The sequence below is a fragment of the Notolepis coatsorum genome (genome assembly GCF_963971535.1).
Source record: "Notolepis coatsorum genome assembly, chromosome: 17".
Classification (NCBI taxonomy): domain Eukaryota; kingdom Metazoa; phylum Chordata; class Actinopteri; order Aulopiformes; family Paralepididae; genus Notolepis; species Notolepis coatsorum.
Genome location: NC_140181.1, coordinates 37837510 through 37858772, shown reverse-complemented (window position 1 = coordinate 37858772; position 21263 = coordinate 37837510). Strand labels below are relative to the sequence as shown.

General features: G+C 44.8%; 1 protein-coding gene across 1 annotated transcript in view; it reads left to right on the top strand.

Annotated features, from left to right (window-relative positions):
- The first annotated feature begins 4722 nt into the window (after window positions 1-4722).
- The window catches only part of plxnb3 (plexin B3), a 248172-nt gene continuing 231631 nt past the window's right edge, over window positions 4723-21263 (top strand). The window contains exon 1 of the mRNA XM_084333745.1: window positions 4723-4822. The gene's annotated coding sequence lies outside the window, so the exon portion shown is untranslated. The remainder of the gene's footprint in view (window positions 4823-21263) is intronic.

The window sequence follows — 21263 nt, the reverse complement described above, 5'->3', positions numbered from 1 at the left end:
GGGGTCCGGGAGGGGGGGGGTACGAGCTAGAGCATATGTGTGTAGGGTATTAGATAGCAGGTATTGGGGGTATATCCTGTATAAGACATTTAACTATATGGTGATTTCATTGGATGTGCACTGTTAATAATGCTTGTATATCTTATCGTGTGTTGTCATGTTTGTTTATATGTTTGTTTAAAACATATTTAAAAAAGAAAACACAAAAAAAAGAAAAAGGAGGAGAAAAAAGTAGATAAAAAAAAAAAGAATAAATAGATAAAATATGGTGTAATGTTTAAAAAGTGTTTAAAGTTAATGTTAAGTGTGAATGTTTAAAGTGAGTGTGTATGTGGATGTTCTGTGCATTGAATGTAGAATGGATGAGTTAGTGTTATAGAGTCCACATTGAGCAGCCTGATGACCTGGGGATAGAAGCTCCTTAGAGTCTCTCTGTACTGGCCATGAGGCACTGCTTGCCTGACCGCAGTAGTGCCAAGAGGCAGTTGTTTGGGTCCCCAACAACAATCCCCCTGCTCAGCGTGTTAGGCCAGGGTAGGCCAGGATAGACCAGGGTAGGCCAGGGTAGGCCAGGATAGACCAGGGTAGGCCAGGATAGGCCAGGGTACCTAAAACGCTAGTCCAGGTTGAATTCCTTGACCTGGGACTATTATATTGTAACTTGGAGCCACTTTATCAATGTTTCTGCTGCTATTTTGCACACACCACACCCATACTGTGATTGTAGTATTATAACCTAGAGCTATTTTATCATCACACTACAACCATGCTGTAACTATCATATTGTAATTTAGAGCTATCTTTATCTATTTTGTGCAGTTTTTTTTATTGCTTTTATTTTGGGCTGTTTTATTGATGTCACTGCTGCAAGATGACCCAGAATAGAAGCTTTCACTCTTGTGATGTAGAAAGTATAGATGATGTGTTTGATGTGTTTGTAGAAACTAAGGTGGTTGGGCCAGTCTTGTAGCCTCATCTGACCAGGGCAGTTTCTGATCGTCCCGTTCACATTCTCAGGTGGTTGATTGTTTTACACTGAGCCCAATGTGCTTCTGGGCAAAGGGGAAGGTCTTCAGTAGGGAGTTTCCCATGATAGTTGGAGGATGGTCACCCCCCACACCCCCACCCAACACCCTCCTAATGTACAGTTTCCTCCCCCTCGAATGTATATAGTTTCTGTTAGGATCTCTGGTAAACAGTACTGTATATTTGTATATCTTGTATGTCATAAATGTAACAGTATAATGTAATAATAATAATGCAGGACCTCTTTAGAGACATCTTTATTTGACATGCAACGACATGGGACATGCAATGGGTGGCACACACACAGGAATACACACACACATGCATTCTCAGGGTCGCCGATGCGATTGAGCTCTGCGCTTAACCCATCCCGTCGTCCTTCCCCCCAAGGGCAGCCGGGAGCAGACAGGGCGTCGGCGGGGTACCGCGCCCGGGGACCAATCCAAGTGCTCCTGCCCGTCTTCGTCAGGGACGCGACAGCATCAGCAATCTGTTGTGCATGTTTTTCCATTGGGTTTCTCTTATCGCATTATATGCCATTATAACCATTTTATGCCTGATATTCTATATTCTATAATCATATTTCAAATTGCATGTGTCCGGATGGCAGAATTCAGTACTGTATCTACAAAACCTTCTGTTTAATCATCTTCCATCTATTAATTTGCTTAGATTTTTCAGGTCTGGTCAATTTGAGCATGGTGTTATTCACAGTCAAAGATAAAACATTTTTTATTGATATTCTCATTTGGTTCATTACAATTTACTCAAGGCTAGTAACAGACACAGTATTTCTGACACTGGGAATACATTCCCTGAGATCCATAGATGTCCCTATAATCAGATACCAAGAACATGCAAATGGACCATATTAAAAAAAAGTCTGTAAATGTGTATTCTACGTTCTTATGGAATGAATGAGATACAAAAAAAAAATCTTTTGTAATACATTTTTAGTTAATTTTCATAACGCGATAATTTGCTGTGTAATTAATTAATAGAATTAACACGATAAACTGACAGCCCTAATTAAAAATTAAAAGAATTGATGCATTTAATCGCATGATGATTTTTCTTTATTGTGTAAGAATATACCTTTCAAAGGAGACCAGACTCATGCATGTGCTATAAGTATAAAGTATAATAAATCGCAAATAACTTTTTTTCTTAGTCTGGTTTGTTCATTAACTGTCAACTGTTGAAAGTACTGCGTTTAAATTTTAACCTCGAAAGTGCTTGAGTTTACAAAAGGTCCTTTGCGCTATATATATATTATTCCTAAAAGTGCTGCACTTTGTAAAAAATGCATTGATCTGTTGGTATGTGTATAATACAGGATTTTGCTACTTAAACGTATGTATAATGTATATTCATTGATTCACTCGTATACCAAAATTCATTTGAATTGAAAAATGTTGCTTTTCGCATTAAATATTGATATGCGATTAAAATGTGATTCATTTAGATTAATTAACTATAAAGTCTCGAATTAATTCGATTAAAATGTTTAATCGAGTCCCACCACTAAACATTTTCAATCAATCAATCAATCAATCAATCAAACTAAATTTTTTTCCATCCAGAGCTGGAGTCTGGTTTGTTCTCTGAATCTTCTGGATCTCTGAAACTTCTGGATTTCTGGCTCTGACCCAAACCCTACATAGATTAGTATTTCAAAATTAGTTTACCTCAGAACAGCTTCTTTGGTACCTCCCATAAGGAAAATTTGTTGGATGCTATTCAAATATGAGAAAGACCATTATCCTCCAAATGGCTCTATTTTGTGGCAGGGGGGCTTACACTGGGTTACCCTACTTGGCGACATTGGCTTTTGGAAAGTGCCATATAAGTGTATTACCATTAGCAAACCCCTTATTCTCCCAGCTCTCCTCCTCTCTCCTGTCCTGTCCTCTCCTCCCCTCCTCTCCCCTCCCCTCCCCTCCCCTCCCCTCCCCTCCCCTCCCCTCCCCTCCTCTCTCCTCTGCTCCCTTCCCCTCTCCTCCCCTCCTCTCTCCTCTGCTCCCCTCCTCTCTCCTCTGCTCCCCTCCCCTCTCCTCTGCTCCCCTCCCCTCCTCTACGTCAAATGTATATACTCCCTTTTCTTGACTCCTTCTGTATCACAAACAGTACTGTATTTGCAAATCTGGTATGTCATAAATGTATAGATGTAGCAGTACTGACTATCTGTATGTCATGTATGTCATAATATGACATACATGACATACAGATAGTCAGTACTGCTACATATTATATGTCCTGATGAATTGAAAATGGGGGACCCTGATGTAAACAAGACGAAAGTCTTTCTCTGGTCTGCATCCCCTTAACAATTGTGTGTATTGAGCTGTACTGTATTGTACCCATTCTGCAATCTGTTAATAAAGTTTTCAATCAATTCAATCAATCACTCTCTCCTCTGCTCCCCTCCCCTCTCCTCCACTCTCCTCCCCTCTCCTCCCCTCCTCTCTCCTCTGCTCCCCTCTCCTGTCCTCTCCTCCCCTCTGCTCCCCTCTCCTCCTCTCTCCTCTGCTCCCCTCCTCTCTCCTCTGCTCCCCTCCCCTCTCCTCCACTCCCCTCTCCTCCCCTCCTCTCTCCTCTGCTCCCCTCTCCTGTCCTCTCCTCTGCTCCCCTCTCCTCATCTCCTCCTCTGCTCCCCTCCTCTCTCCTCTGCTCCCCTCTCCTCCCCTCTGCTCCTCTGCTCCCCTCCTCTCTCCTCTGCTCCCCTCTCCTCCCCTCCTCTGCTCCCCTCCTCTCTCCTCTGCTCTCCTCCCCTCCTCTGCTCCCCTCCTCTCCCCTCTCCTCCCCTCTCCTCTCCTCCCCTCCTCTCTCCTCCCCCCTCTCCTCCCCCCTCCCCTCATCTTTCCTCCCCCCCTCTCCTCCCCTCCTCTCTCCTGTCCTCTCCTCCCCTCCTCTCCCCTCTTCTCTCCTCTGCTCCCCTCCCCTCCCCTCCTCTCTCCTCTGCTCCCCTCCCCTCCACTCCCCTCTCCTCCCCTCCCCTCCTCTCTCCTCTGCTCCCCTCCCCTCTGCTCCCCTCTCCTCCTCTGCTCCCCTCCTCTCCCCTCTTCTCTCCTCTCCTCCTCTGCTCCCCTCCCCTCCTCTCTCCTCTGCTCCCCTCCCCTCTCCTCCACTCCCCTCTCCTCCCCTCCTCTCTCCTCTGCTCCCCTCCCCTCTCCTCCTCTGCTCCCCTCCTCTCTCCTCTGCTCCCCTCTGCTCCCCTCTCCTCCCCTCTCCTCCTCTGCTCCCCTCCTCTCTCCTCTGCTCCCCTCTCCTCCCCTCTCCTCTGCTCCCCTCCCCTCTGCTCCCCTCTCCTCCTCTGCTCCCCTCCCCTCTGCTCCTCTCTCCTCCTCTGCTCCCCTCCTCTCTCCTCTGCTCCCCTCTCCTCCCCTCTGCTCCCCTCCCCTCTCCTCTGCTCCCCTCCTCTGCTCCCCTCCTCTCTCCTCTCCTCCCCTCCTCTGCTCCCCTCCTCTCCCCTCTCCTCCCCTCCCATCCCGTCTCCTCTCTTCCCCTCCTCTCACCTCCCCCCTCTCCTCCCCCCTCCCCTCCTCTCCTCTCTCCTCCCCTCATCTCTCCTCCCCCTCCTCTCCCCTCCCCTCCCACGTGCCCCGGTATCTCCGCCCTGTTGCCAAGTGAGTTCGTTTGTGAGTGAAGCTCCGCCGTGGGGGCGGCGGTCTGATAACGCGACGACCCTTGTTTCTACCGCATTCAGTGTGAATTAAATAAGTTGCGGTGCTTCCTGAAGCTTTTATTGACATTTTGGAAAAAAGGAACTTAACGATCAGCGCTTCGTCTCGTTAAGGTAAGAGCGTGTTTTCGTCAACTGGAAACATTGTGTCGTTCAGTTTAAAACTAGTTTGACTGGCTGAGGGTTGAGGGTTCGCGTGGCTACAGTCGCTGCAAAGTCAAGTGTATCTGAGTAACATTTAGCAAAGCAAATGTGTCCTGCATATATATTATAATAGAAAACACAAATCCATTATGTAGTTGTTTGTAAAATGAGGGGATCACGACTGTGTGTTTAATTTGGAAATCATGTTTGTTGAAGTTCTCGGCGCTAGTCTGGCGGCACTTGTCCTGCCGCATAATAAATAGTTGACATTCCTACACAGAGAGAGAGAGGGAGAGAGGGAGAGAGAGAGATAATGATATAACACAGAAATAGGAAGAGAGAGAGAACACAGAACGAGGAAAAGAGAGATAACACAGGAAGAGGAAGAGAGAGAGAGAGATTCCAACAATGACATCACCTGGTTATTTCGATAAAAAAGATAGACGGAGAGTGAGAGACACAGACAGATTCATTAGAAGTCATTAATGAATCCCATTGCCTTGGGGATTCATCCTCTGCATTTGACCCATCCTTACTATTCAGGAGCGTTGGGCAGCCAGCCAGCCACACTGGTGCCTGGAGACCAACTCCAGCTGCAATGCCAGTACTTTGGTCAAGGGCAATGGCAAGAGTGTGGACTTAGTGTGCATGTCTTTTAATGTGTGGAGGAAACCCACGCAAACACAGGGAGAACATGCACATTTCACACAGACAGGATGACATGCTGCCTACTGTCATCTGTCATGCTGCCTACTATACTGTCATGCTGCCTACTGTCATCTGTCATGCTGCCTACTGTCATCTGTCATGCTGCCTACTGTCATCTGTCATGCTGCCTACTGTCATGCTGCCTACTGTCATCTGTCATGCTGCCTACTGTCATCTGTCATGCTGCCTACTGTCATGCTGCCTACTGTCATCTGTCATGCTGCCTACTGTCATGCTGCCTACTGTCACCTGTCATGCTGCCTACTGTCATCTGTCATGCTGCCTACTGTCATCTGTCATGCTGCCTACTGTCATCTGTCTACTGTCATCTGTCATGCTGCCTACTGTCATCTGTCATGCTGCCTACTGTCATGCTGCCTACTGTCATCTGTCATGCTGCCTACTGTCATGCTGCCTACTGTCATCTGTCATGCTGCCTACTGTCATCTGTCATGCTGCCTACTGTCATGCTGCCTACTGTCATCTGTCATGCTGCCTACTGTCATCTGTCATGCTGCCTACTGTCATGCTGCCTACTGTCATCTGTCATGCTGCCTACTGTCATCTGTCATGCTGCCTACTGTCATCTGTCATGCTGCCTACTGTCATCTGTAATGCTGCCTACTGTCATCTGTCATGCTGCCTACTGTCATGCTGCCTACTGTCACCTGTCATGCTGCCTACTGTCATGCTGCCTACTGTCACCTGTCATGCTGCCTACTGTCATCTGTCATGCTGCCTACTGTCACCTGTCATGCTGCCTACTGTCATCTGTAATGCTGCCTACTGTCATCTGTCATGCTGCCTACTGTCATGCTGCCTACTGTCACCTGTCATGCTGCCTACTGTCATGCTGCCTACTGTCACCTGTCATGCTGCCTACTGTCATCTGTCATGCTGCCTACTGTCATCTGTCATGCTGCCTACTGTCACCTGTCATGCTGCCTACTGTCATCTGTAATGCTGCCTACTGTCATCTGTCATGCTGCCTACTGTCATCTGTAATGCTGCCTACTGTCATCTGTCATGCTGCCTACTGTCACCTGTAATGCTGCCTACTGTCATCTGTCATGCTGCCTACTGTCACCTGTCATGCTGCCTACTGTCATCTGTCATGCTGCCTACTGTCATCTGTCATGCTGCCTACTGTCATGCTGTCTACTGTCATGTTGCCCACTGTCATACTGCCCACTGGAAAAGAGGGTAGATTTAGCTCCAATGGGTCAGGGCCATTTTAACTACTTAACACATTGGACGCCAAACCCGAGAAAAGTCGGGTTTTAATCGTTATTTCTTTTATTCGCTATATCCATTCATAATTCATCCATCCAGCCTGATGTTATCATTGGGAATGGCTCTGAGATCGCAAACGGCCAATACCGCCGCCTAATGCCTTGCGGCCGCTATTGCACTCCCAGGGGAGGAAACTAACTTTTTGGCTTACCAGCCAACTGGCAAGTAGCTGATTTTTTTACCAGCCAAACAGATTTTTTACCAGCCAAAAATACATCGCTAATTGTGATAATTACTTCTTTGTATGTCTTCGTCTAAATAGATTTTCAATCATAGTAATAATCACACCATGTCTCTACTCTTTAAAATATTTATTAGCATAAAACATTAATAACAGTGTCTCTACTCTTCAAAATATTAGCATAAAACATATTAACATGAAAGAGTGATCTATTCTGGACTGGGTTGGGCTGAACTGGGCAGTGAAAGATGCTGGGTTGGACTGGGTTGGGCAGTGAAAGAAAAAAACCGAAGTATGTTGTGAAGTGTATAGATATTATGTGAAATGTATAGATGTAGCAGTACTGTCTATCTGTATGTCGTGTATGTCATATGTTATGATTAATTGAAAATGGGGGACCCTGATGTAAACAAGACGAAAGTCTTTCTCTGGTCTGCATCCCCTTTGTTGACAGTCAGCTATGGAGCGACAATAATGTGTTCATGACGACAAGGTTTCTCTTTAGCCTTTGGCGTGGTTTATTTCACATTGCACCCAACAGTACACATGAGTCCTTCTCTTGTGAGAGCGACGGAGGAAGAGAGTGAAGGGGGAGGTAACATCTCCTTTTATACTTCTCACCTGGCGTCAGCTACAATAGCTACGCCTATAGCGCCCTCTTGTGGAAACAGTTAGACAGTTACATGCAATCATACATCTAACTTCAACACCCTTAACAATTATGTGTATTGAGCCGTACTGTACTGTACCCATTCTGCAATCTGTTAATACAGTTTTCAATCAATCAATCAATCAAGTTAACTTTGAACCTCGGTTGTCAAGCCGCGTCAATGTTGTGTATGCATCTGGGTAGGCATCACAACGGTGTTCACTGTGCCTTTAAGACAGCACGGTGGTCTTACGACAGGGCTGTGAAATACCGTCAAGTGTTTTTTTTTTTTTTTTATCCAGTTCTTTCTCCCATTTTCTATATTTTCTCCCATCCCAATTTCGTATCGTCCAATTCAACCCTCCCCTGTCACGAACGCTGTTTCTTGCCTCCCACAAGCCGGCTGCAATGTGGACTAAGTCATACATAGCACAAGTCCCCTCCGGTACTTGAGGTAACAGCAGTCGCATCTTTTCACCTGCGCAGCTCGATCTCTCAGTGGTGAGGAGTAACGCGTGGGAGGCTCACGCTGCCCCCGACACTTCCTGATTCCACTGCGCAGGCGCACCAACCGACCTGTAGGAGTCGCTGTCCACAACGCCCGATCCCCACCCATCAGTTTCCCACCCCCTAATACGGCCAATGTGTATTAGTACGGACGACCAGCTAAACTGAAAGCAAATGTGGAGCGCTGGGCTCGAACAGGCGAGCCCAGCGTCTCCAGAGTTCGTGGCGAGCGCCTTGCCCACTACGCCACGTAGCCGCCCAAATACCGTCAAGTGTTGTGGTATTGTCAGTTGGGTTGGTGTGCTGTTGTGCACTGGTTGAGCATGAAATAAAACGTCTAACCTTACGTCGTAGTCCGGTGCATTTTTGGAAACATTATAGTCAATATAACAGATACACCTAGCTAACATGGGGCTGGCTGCTTTGAGCACACGTGCACACAAGCTAACTAGAAGCTAACCACTGTATACAGTTCCAATAGACTAACATTACACCTCTGTGATTTAAATGTGTCCTTAGTAAGTTATACTCGAGGGTTGTACTAGGGTTGGATGCAGTTCCCCGTTGGTCAGTCTGTCTGTTTTCCATCTTCCGCTGTGTTTAACGTTATCTGTTTGCGAGTGCTCCCTTGACTGATGGCCAGTATCACAGGAACTTTTATTAAACATTCTATATGTTCGTGGGTTGGCCAGTACTGCAGGAACTTTTATTAAATATTCTATATGTTCGTGGGTTGGCCAGTACTGCAGGAACTTTTATTAAACATTATATGTCCGCGGGTCTTGTGCAGTGCTCTCGTGGCGCTGCACTCAGAAGACGCGCACCATTTGCCAGTGACCGTGATTGCAGAATGTTTTTTTTTGTTTTGTTTACTCGCCAGTGTGGCAAGTGGTCTTCATGAATCACTCGCCAAACATAAAAAATACTCGCATTTGACGAGTCAAATGGCCTAATTTCCTCCCCTGTGCACTCCATTTGAAATTATGTGGTTTGTTTTCTCGGCAGAGCTGGTGCGGGCGGGCAGGGTCTAAATACTCTGGCAGGGCTGTACCGAATGTAATTTTTTAACATTTGAAGCTTCGATTGAAGTATTCTAATGAAGCTTTGAATGTCTATAAAAAAAAAATGTACTTCAAAAAAATAAAGACATTTAAAAAAAAAAAATTATAAACGAAATCCTCAATTTTAATAAAGTGATTAATCTGATTAAATGAGTATTTTTCTTTTATTAAATCAACTTTCTTTAATGAATATAACTCATCCGTTTCGTCAACATAAATAATCCAATAAGGGCACGGTTGGTATGAAAGTGATGGTGACGTCTTATAGTATAATATTATAATATTAGTGTAGCCTAATCTTTAACTGCAACTGTGAAGAAAACCCCCATTGGTTTAAACAAATTGAATAGACACACAAAAAATTCGAATGTTGATTTGAATGTCAACATTAAGATCAAAGCTTCGAAGCTTCGAAGCATTCGGTACAGCCCTAGTGGGAAGACAAGCGCTTATAGGGATGGCATCGACAAGGGTCCCCGCCGCCCCCCGTTCATTTGCAATGCTGGATAACGTTGGACACACGATCGCGATCAGTATTTGGAATGGCCATCAGATAATTGGATTATTTCTTTTGCAGTACATCATATACAAGGTAAGGACTATGTTATCAATCTTGCGTTCGTTGATCCGATAATTTTTTCCCCGCGATCACAGCGTGTGTCTGTAATGTTCTGTGTAATGTATGCCGTTGGTGGCGATCGAAGCATAGAAAAACGACCTCCCCCCCCCACCCTTTCTTGCATGCATGATGAAACATAATACCGATAATCTAGCGTTGATTTCAGAATGATTATTGATCCAGGCGAGAAATGGCACGATTTATAATGAAATCCAGTAAAACGCTGTTTTGTGTCTTTTCCTGGGATTACACAGAATAACTCTAAAACTATACTCATATTCACCACGGTATAAAACGGAAATGTATGGATGACAAAATTATCTGTTTTTTGCATGTTGACCGGAAGAAACTCACTGACAATCGACAATGTTATTAGATCCATAGCTATAATATTTAATATAGATTTAGCACTGCAAACACCGGAATTTATCCCCATTGAACAGAGCGCTGGCACACAACGGCCCAACAGTTTTGCATAACACGTCTGATGATTGCATATACCCAAAGTAATTTGCGAGTTATTCTACTTTATACTTATATCACATGCATGAGTCTGGTCTCTTTTGAAAGGAAACATTCTCAACATTATTCCACAACAAAGAGGAATCACTCTGAGTGCTAATGAAATAGAGTTATACTGAAGTAAAAGTTTAGCTTACTCACATTTCTGTTTACAGTTCCATAACCTGAAGTCTTATCAAGTTGATAACAATTCAAGTTTCTTTAATAGTTGTCATACAGAAGTACAGAATACTTTTGTACAAAATGCTTCTTACTGTTGCGCTCCAGAGACTGTGCATGACAAGATAAGTATGAAATAAAAACATAGTAAAAATTAGAAGTAAAGAAAGAGGTCACAGTGTTCAGTTTAGACATATGTACAATGTTCGTAGACGTAGTTACCATACAATATACAATACTGTGCAGTGTACTAATATACAATGCTATATAGTGCAAGGCATAAATGGACGAGGTGCAGTTTAGGTACAATTCACAGTAGGTGTACGAGTTGTAGTGCAAATCCTTTATCAATAAATATAAAGTGTAAGTGTGTTTGTGTGATCTAAAGTGTGGAGAGTGGGTGCTGCAGTGTGTTGTTTGTTTGAGTGAGTGTGTGCGTGTGGGTGTGTGTGCTGTGTGCATTTGATGGTTGTTGCATAGTGATTATTGTTCGTTTAGCGATTATTGTTCGTTTAGCAGCCTGATGGCCTGGGGATAGAAGCTCCTTCTGAGTCTTTCTGTGCTCGCCATAAGACTCCGGTATCGCTTGCCTGACGGCAGCAGTTCAAAGAGGCAGTTGTTCGGGTGGCTCGAGTCCTTAATAATTCTCTTAGCCTTCCCCTTGCACCGCTTGTTGTAAATGTTCTGGAGGGTGGGAAGCCCCCCTCTAATTGTGCGTTCGGCTGAACGTGTCACTCTTTGTAGTCTGCTACGGTCTTGTGCAGTGCTATTCCCAAACCAGGAGGTGATGTTGCCGGTCAGGATGCTCTCTATTGTACATGAGTAGAAGTTCCTAAGGATCTTCTGACTGACTTGGAACTTCCTTAGGCGCCTGAGGAAGTAGAGGCGTTGTCGTGCCTTCTTCACAACACTGTCAATGTGTGTGGTCCATGTCAAGTCCTCGGATATGTGGGCTCCGAGGTACTTGAAACTGTTCACTCTCTCAACTGGTGCCCCGTCGATGCTGAGGGGGCTGTAGTCCTTGACCCCCGACCTCCTGAAGTCCACAATCATCTCTTTTGTTTTGCTGACGTTCAGGGAGAGGCAGTTCTCCTGACACCACTGTGACAGGTTCTCTACCTCTTCCAGGTAGGCCCAATCCCACGGAAAATGTGTGTTTTACAAAGGTTTTTGTAATGTGTGTACCGGCGTTAATTCGGCATGATTATCCAAAATGGGCATCCGCTGCCATTGATTCCGAGGCGCTAGGCAAAACAAAGAACTTCCCTGGCTTCTTCCCGAACTTCTTTGTCTTTCTTGTTGCAATCAACCCTCGCATGGGACAGCCCTGGCTCCAGAATTGAATTGGCTACAATGGTGGTCAATCATTTTCGCCATCAGAGGTGACTGGTTAGTTCAGGACCCGGCCAAACTGGACATGGTCACTTGTCCGAATGGCTTGTCAAATGACGCTAGTCGGATGTTTCGTTTAATAGGTCGAGTAGGGTGACGATCGAAAGTCGGCAAATTCAACTTTCCAACAATGTATTGGTTGATTGGCAGAAACGCAGCCCGGAGCCGGCAAACGAGGGCAAAGTGCTGCGACGTGTGCGCACGGGCGTGACAGCCCGTCAACAGGCCGTCCGATGTTTAAGAGGTTAAAAGAGGTCCATTGACCTCTCACTTCAATATTTCTGAATGAAAATCGGTTCAGTGGAACCACAAGAGTATCAGCTTTCTAGCTACAGTAGGCCCAGGTTCTGCTAGTCCCATGTAGCTTCAGGGCAGAATCATGCAGGGTTTTGTCATGCAGATATGAGACTTTGCCTTTTTATACTGGTCTGTTCATATATTATAGATTTGCTAGGGGTGGGGGAAATCGATACAGCATAGTATCACAATATTTTGCATGCCATTCACTTTTTTGACAATCCCAATTTCCTGCAATAAAAATTACTGGAGTAGTGAGATAAACAGACAGACGTTATCTTATTAGATAAAACAGATATTGGACATATTTTCTTTTATGGCAGATGTTGACAAAGTATTACGTTTGGGACATAATCTGCAGTTGAAAAAAGGTAATACATTGCAATACAGTATTGAGACATTATAGTATTGTGACTCTAGTATTGTGGTATTATTGTATAGTGGGACCTCTGATGATTCCCACCCCTAATATTTTCCTATTTCTACATATTGTGGTTCCTGCAATCTTGGAATTGTATGCCTTGGGTCTGGCTGTGAAACTGAGAATCTGTTGCTCGAGCATCTGAATGCTCTTGTGAATCCAATGAGTCCAATCATATTCATGTGAATGGCACCATTGACATGAATATGATTGAATGTGGTGGCACCGTTTTATATTTCTATTCATTTACTGTACTTGCCCTCACTGGATAAATTGATCTATTGTGACCTCTAGGATCATCACAGCCCCATACAACTTTACAACCAGAAACTAGAGACCTAGACCATTCAGATAGTTTAGGGGCTGCCTACTGTAGGTGCATTGGCAGTAAGTGGGACCATTAAAGAAAAAAAAGGCTTATCATCAACCCTAACCTTAACTGGAGAAAAAATACTCTCTCTAGATGTCAAAGGTTAGCGGTCAAAATGGTTTGATATTGCACCAAAACTGAGTCACTAATAGAATTATTGCTGGAGCAACTTATTAGACATATTCTTGTCATTATAGGTACATTATAATGCCCCTAGCTAGGGCTGGGCGATATGTCCAAAAATTATATTGCGATAACGATATCAATACCAATATCATATCACGCGATATCGATAATTATCGATATTGTTATAAGTATATAAAAAAAAATATAAAAAAACATGTATGTTTATTTTGCAGCAATTCTTTGTCGTTGCCGCCATATTTAGTGTTACATCCCCTCACACACTCCAGTTCTCAGGCTGCAGCTGGTTTGAAAGCGAAAGTAAACAGGCTTCTCTGCTGGCTGTGGCTCCAGGGGAGTTGAACAGTTCTGGCTCTGCTAGTTTATTTTCTATCTTTTGGCGCTTTAAAAAAAATGTCATTGTCATTTGGACAAGCAAAGCCATTACTTTAAGTTGCAGGCAAGAAAGACAAGTCTGTCCACTGTCTCTGGGTTTAACAAAAAAAAAAAAAAAAAAAAAAAAGATTATCGATATATATTTTTTTCAATATATATTTTTTTAGATATTGACTATTAAAATATATCGCGATAATGATCGTTATCGTTATATCGCCCAGCCCTACTCCTAGCCCCTCTACACTCAAAATGTTTTCATTTGAATAGGTTGAATTCAAAACACAATGTTTATCACATATTAATAGACAGAAAATATTATACAGTTTTGAGCTACTCAAATGATTCCTTATGGTCCCGGCTTTCTGATGGTGTAGGGCACTTGTATGTGGCACCTACTGTTGACCATGTATGAACCATGTATGGACTAATAGCAGGTTGTGATATACAACAGCACTGGAATTAATTCATATTATTTTGTCATCCAATATTTAGGTTAAACCCAACTTGGATTAGGTGTAGCTGATGTCTTTAGTCCAGATTAAAGTGTTGCTTCTCAATAATCTCTGTCTTTACTGCCTCACACACACACACACACACACACACACACACACACACACACACACACACACACACACACACACACACACACACACACACACACACACATTCTGTCTGTGACTAGTGAAGTGTGTTGGACTCTCTCAGCATGTCAGTAAAGAACCACAACACTTGTGAAAAACAAAGGTTTAGAAAATCCCCAATCAGTTAAATTACCTATTATAATCTATTGTCTCTGTCAGTTATATTCTCTGTCAGTTAAAGGATCTATTAGGCTTACTTTAACTGACAGAGAATAGATTATATCTATTAATTAGGCTATATGATCTCTGTCAGTTAAAGGATATATTAAAATATATTATCTCTGTCAGTTAAATGATCTATTAGAAATCTATTATCTCTGTCAGTTAAAGGATCTATTAGAATCTATTATCTCAATTAAAGGATCTATTAGAATGTAATTAGAGTATCCTGCCAGAATTCACTTTGCCCAGTCAGTCAAGCTGAAGGCTAATTTGAGGTGTTACAGGGTTAGGTTGGATGCTGCAGGGTTGAGTTGGATGCTGCAGAGTTGAGTTGGATGCTGGAGGGTTAGGTTAGATTGGATGCTACAGGGTTAAGTTGGATGCTACATGGTTAAGTTGGATGGTGCAGGGCTAAGTTGGATGGTGCAGGGCTAAGTTGGATGGTGCAGGGTTAGGTTGGACGCTACAGGTTTAGTTTAGATGTTATAGAGTTAGGTTTGATGTTGCTGGTTTAGGTTGGATGCTACTGGCCGGGTTAGTTTAGATGTTATAGAGTTAGGTTTGATGCTGCATGGTTAGGTTTGATGTTGCTGGTTTAGGTTGGATGCTACTGGGTTAGGTTGGATGCTATATACTTACTTACTTATGCCTTTTACCGCGTTTGGGGCATAGGCCGTCAACAAGGGTTCTCCAAGCATCCCGATCCTGAGCCAACCTCTCCAGCTGGCCCCAGGTGTGTCCCATCTTCTTGGCATCATCTTCCAGGTCTCGGCGCCAGGTGTTTCATGGTCGGCCTCTCTTTCTTTTCCCTTGGGGGTTCCACCTGAGAGATTGTCTTGTGATGCTCAGGGATGGTTTACGGAGTGTATGGCCAATCCATCTCCAACGCCGTTGGAGAATCTCTTTCTCTGCTGGCTGTTGTTGTGTTCGTTGCCACAGGTCTTTGTTGCTGATGGTGTTAGGCCAGCGAATCTGGAGGATTCGGCGCAGGCAGGTGTTTAGGAAAACTTGTAGTTTATTGGTTGTGGTGACAGTGGTCCTCCAGGTCTCAGCGCCATAGAGTATAATAATAATAATAATAATGCAGGACCTGTTGCAGAGGTCTTTATTCGGCATGCAACGACACTCAATGTTTTAGCGGTACACACAGCAGTTAGTTTTTTAGCACACACACCGGAACACACACGCATGCATTGTCTCTTTTAGAATCGCCGATGCGATTCGTCTCTGCGATTAACCCATCCCGTCGTCCTTCCCCCCCAAGGGCAGCCGGGAGCAGACAGGCGTCAACGTGAGCTGCGCCAGGGGACCAATCCAAGTGCTCCTGTCCGTCTTCGTCAAGGACGCCACAGCGTTAGCGATCTGTTGTTGTGCATGTTTTTCCATTGGGTTTATCTTATCGGGGGGGAAACCCTTGCGAGCACGGGGAGAACATGCAAACTCCACACAGAAAGGCCTGGGAGATACCCCACCTGGGTACCTGGCATCATGGAAACCTGGTCACCAAGCGGGAATCGAACCCTGGACCTTCTTGCTGTGAGGCGACAGTGTTAACCACTACACCACCGTGCCGCCAATCAGTAGGACTGATTGATTGATTGATTGATTGAACACTTTATTAACAGATTGCAGAATGGGTACAGTACAGTACAGCTCAATACATACAATTGTTAAGGGGATGCAGACCAGAGAAAGACTTTCGTCTTGTTTACATCAGGGTCCCCCATTTTCAATTAATCATAACATATATGACATACACGACATACAGATAGACAGTACTGCTACATCTATACAGTGGGTAGTGATTCACATTCCTTTACAGCTTTGGGTAGGGCGTTCCACATTGATGTGGCATAATTGCGAAACGTGTTTAGTCCCTTGTTTGAGCCGAATCTGGGTTTAACATGATTTGTGGAGCTCCCTCTGGTGTTGTGATCGTGGTATTCACTGACCTTTGGGAAGTATTTTGACATGTACATGGGTACCTTGGTCGTGTAGTGTATCTTGTAGACCAGGCCCATTGCAAGTTGCTGTACTCTGTCGTCTACTCTAAGCCATCCTAGTTTGTCAAAGTGGGCAGGGGTGAGGTGGGTTCTAGGAGTAAGGTCAAGCAGTAGTCTGACCAGTTAGTTTTGAGATGTTTGTAATTTTGTTTTTAGCGCTTTTGAGGTGCTTTGGTAACATGAGGTGCAAGCATGGTGTTGAAGATCCTGATCTTGGTTGTGATGGAAATGCCTCTTGAGCTCCAGATGTTTTTTAGTTGGAGAAAGGCTCCTCTGGCCTTGCCAATCCTGGCTCTCACATCAGCATCTGTTCCACCTTGCTTGTTAACCATGCTGCCCAGGTAGGTGAAGTTGTCTACCTCTTCCAACGCTTCTCCTTCCAGAATGATGGGTGATGTGTTGTCAGCATTGATTCTCATGACCTTGCTCTTCCCTCTGTGGATGTTAAGCCCAAGCCGAGTAGAGTTGTCAGCGATGGTACTTGTCTTTTCCTGCATCTGCTGCTGGGTGTGAGAGAGAAGGGCCAGGTCATCTGCAAAGTCGAGGTCTTCTAACTGCGTCCATAATGTCCATTGTATGCCATTTCGTTTCTCTGCCGTGGATTGCTTCATGACCCAGTCTATTGCCAGCAGGAACAGAAATGGTGACAACAAACAGCCCTGTCTCACTCCAGTTTTTACCTGGAAGGCGTCGGTGAGTTGACCAGCCATGAATCACCCTGCAGGTCATCCCCTCATAGGAGTTCCTGATGATATTTCTGTACTTCTCTGGCACTCCGTAGTGTCTGAGTAGCTTCCAGAGGGTCTCTCACACTGTCGAAAGCCTTTTCGTAGTCAATGAAATTAATGAATAGGGGTGAATTCCACTCTAATGACTGCTCCAGTATTATCTGCAGTGTTGCAATCTGGTCTGTGCAGGATCTGTTTTTGCGGAAGCCCGCCTGGTGGTCTCGTAGCTGTGGGTCAACGGCGTCCTTCATCCTGTCCAGTATAATCCTATTGAATACTTTTCCTGGGATGAGAGTAGTGTGATCCCTCTGTAGTTTGCACATTGGCTCATATCTCCTTTCTTTGGTATTTTGACGAGGTAGCCCTCCTTCCATTCTGATGGGATGTGTTCTTCTTCCCATATCTTCTTGAAGAGAGGATGGAGCATCTCTTCCATCGTCTCTATATTGGCCTTCAGTGCTTCTGCCGGAATACCGTCGGGTCCTGCAGTCTTGCCGTTCCTCAGCTTCTTGATGGCTTTGCGGATCTTTTCCTTTGTTGGCACGCTGCAGTCTATCAGCAGATCCCTGTCAGCTTGCTGGATGTCTGGTGGGTCCTGTGGTGCTGGTCTGTTTAGCAGTTCCTCAAAATGTTCTACCCATCTTTCCTTTTGTTTTTCCTCTCCGATGATTGGCTGTCCATCTTTGTCCTTAACTGGTCTTTCTGGTTTACTAAACTTTCCTGACAGCTTCTTGGTGGTGTTATACAAGTCTTTCAAATGTCCATGTCTAGCTGCTTCTTCAGCCTCTGCCGCAAGACTCTCTATATAGTCCTTCTTGTCTGCCTTTATGCTTTTCTTAACCCTTTTTGTGGCTTCTGTGTACTGGTTTTGTGCTTTGACCTTTTCGGCTCTTGTGCGACTGTTGTTGATTAGTGCATTCTTCCCTTTTCTCTCCTCTATCTTCCTCAATGACTCTGCTGATATCCACTCCTTATGGTTGTGTTTCTTCGGGCCCAGTACTTCTTTGCACATTGTACTTACTGCTTCCTTCACAGACTTCCACTTCTTGTCAATGTTTTCCTCCTCTTCTTCCATCAAATCTTGCAGGGCTTGAAACTTGTTCCTAAGTGTGAGTTTGTATTCTTCTAACTTGGTTGGGTCTCTCAGAAGTGCTGTGTTGAATGTTTGTCTCCGATTCTTCTCGCCTGTCCAGTTTTTTTTTAATTTCAGCTTCAGCCGGGCAACCAGGAGGTGGTGGTCTGAGGCAACACCAGCTCCTTTCCTAACACATACATCTTGAAGGGTTCAAGTTTCAAGTTTCTTTAATAATTGTCATACAGAAGTACAGAATACTTTTATACAAAATGCTTCTTACTGTTATGCTCCAGAGACTGTGCTAGACAAGATAAGTATCAAATAACATATTATAGCATGTAAATTAGAAGTAGAAAATGAGGTCACAGTGTTCAGTATAGACATATGTACAATGTTCGATGCAGAATAGACGTAACTGAGTTACCATATAATATACAATACTATGCAGTGTACTAATATACAATACTATATAGTGCAAAGCAGAAATGGGATGAGGTACAATTTAGGTACAATTTACAGTAAGGTGTACGAGTTGTAGTGCAATCCTTTATCAATAAATATAAAGTGTGGGGAGTGGGTGCTACAGTGTGTTTGTTTAAAGTGAGTGTGTGCTATAAAGTGTGGGGAGTGGGTGCTACAGTGTGTTTGTTTAAAGTGAGTGTGTGCGTGTGGATGTGTGTGCTATGTGCGTTTGATGGTTGTTGTGTAGTGTTCATTGTTCGTTGAGCAGCCTGATGGCCTGGGGATAGAAGCTTCTTCTGAGTCTTTCTGTGCTCGCCTTGAGACTCCGGTATCGCTTGCCTGACCGCAGCAGTTCAAAGAGGCAGTTGTTCGGGTGACTGGAGTCCTTAATGATTCTCTTAGCCTTGCCCCTGCACCGCTTGTTGTAAATGTTCTGGAGGGTGGGGAGCCCCCCTCCAATTGTGCGTTCGGCTGAACGCGTCACTCTTTGTAGTCTGCTTCGGTCTTGTGCAGTCAGGGAGCGAAATTAACTTTTTGACTCACCGGCCAGTGGCGGGTAGATGGGAAGAGTCTACCCGCCAAGCATATTTCTTACCTGCCAAATTTTTTTTGATAAAAAAAAAATATATATATATTTTATATAAAAAAAAATTGAAATAAAATATATATTATATAATCATACTTGTAGTTGTATTATCTGCGAGACATCGCCACCACGCAATAAGTCAAAATGCTTGCTATCTGCAAACAGCTCCACTGTCTGTGTGTATACTTGAGTAGCCTCCAGCTCCAGCAAGGATTCTCCGGCCCTGCAGCTAGACCCTATATTCAGCTAGACCCTACATTCAGCATGCAAGGATTCTCCGGCGATGCAGCTGAACCTATTTGTAACGTTACGGTTCTTTTGTCAAATCACATTCAACATGCCCTCAGCTAGAATACGCATTCAATCAATGTTATAAGACATTGATATCAGGAGCTATCTGTAGCTACTGCTAGCCCGGTAGATAACGTTAAGACAATTTAGTTTACTGGGACAGATAAGATCTAACGTGAGCTAGCTAAGCTAGCTAACGAGGGAACGGAGGTATTATGCACTCGAGTCGACTATTGCTGGAGCATTTGTTGATATCAGCAGCTATCAGTAGCTAGCCAGCTAGATACCGTTAGACAATGCCTCGTCATGTATTAAACTAAAAGTGAATAGTTGACTGGGTCATTGTTTAAACAGTAACGGTAGCTCAGCCCGCATATCGCAATGGTGGCGTTTCAGGAAGTAAACAAGCCAAATGAGAGCTTCCGATTGGTCATTTGCTTTCTTTCTCATGAAACCAGTCACATCACTCTACTGTGATTGGACCGTTGACTTGAGTGCAATGTGGGACTTGTAGTTTTTTAACGATCTCGCGGCGGAGAAAAAAAAGACGAGAGCGGCTATAATCTGTACTCGCACAATCAAAATAAGAGTATCGTTATGAACTACACGTCTACACGCCACACGGCGGGCAGCCCTCTAAGTTTCAAGCGCCAAAGGTAAAAACTGACCGCCCCTGGCGGGCGGCGGGCTTTAGTTTCGGTCCCTGTGTGCAGTGCTATTCCCAAACCAGGAGGTGATGTTGCCAGTCAGGATGCTCTCTATTGTACATGAGTAGAAGTTCTTAAGGATCTTCTGACTGACTTGGAACTTCCTTAGGCGCCTGAGGAAGTAGAGGCGTTGTCGTGCCTTCTTCACAACACTGTCAATGTGTGTGGTCCATGTCAAGTCCTCGGATATGTAGGCTCCGAGGTACTTAAAGCTGTTCACTCTCTCAACCGGTGCCCCGTCGATGCTGAGGGGGCTGTAGTCCTTGACCCCCGACCTCCTGAAGTCCACAATCATCTCCTTTGTTTTGCTGACGTTCAGGGAGAGGCTGTTTTCCTGGCACCATCCCGCCAGGACCTTGACCTCATCCAGGTAGGCCCTCTCGTCGTTTGCAGAGATCAGGCCCACCACCACTGTGTCGTCAGCAAATTTGATGATTGTGTTGCTACTCCGCTGAGCCACACAGTCGTGTGTGTACAGGGAGTAGAGGAGGGGACTCAGAACACAGCCCTGGGGGGCCCCTATGTTGAGGGTGATGGATGAGGAGGTGCAGTTGCCTGCTCTCACCACCTGGGGTCTGCCCGTCAGGAAGTCCAAGACCCACTGGCAGAGGTCATAGTTCAAGCCCAGGTCCCTGAGCTTGGCTATGAGTTTGGAGGGGACTATGGTATTGAATGCCGAGCTGTAGTCGATGAATAGCATTCTCACATAGTTCCCCTTCCTCTTGTCCAGGTGTGATGCTGCTGTGTGCAGCACATGGGCTATGGCGTCCTCCGTGGACCTGTTGGGGCGGTATGCAAATTGCAGGGGGTCCATGTTGATGGGGAGGGAGGAGCAGATGTAGCCCTTTACTAGCTTCTCAAAGCACTTCATGGCTATGGAGGTGAGAGCTACAGGGCGGTAGTCGTTGAGGCAAGCAGGCTTGGATTTCTTGGGTACAGGGATAATAGTGGACTTCTTCAGGCAGGTGGGGATGACAGCCTGTTCTAAGGACAGGTTAAATATGTCAGTGAATACCGGGGCCAGTTGGTCGGCACAGACTTTTAGGACGCGGCCGGGG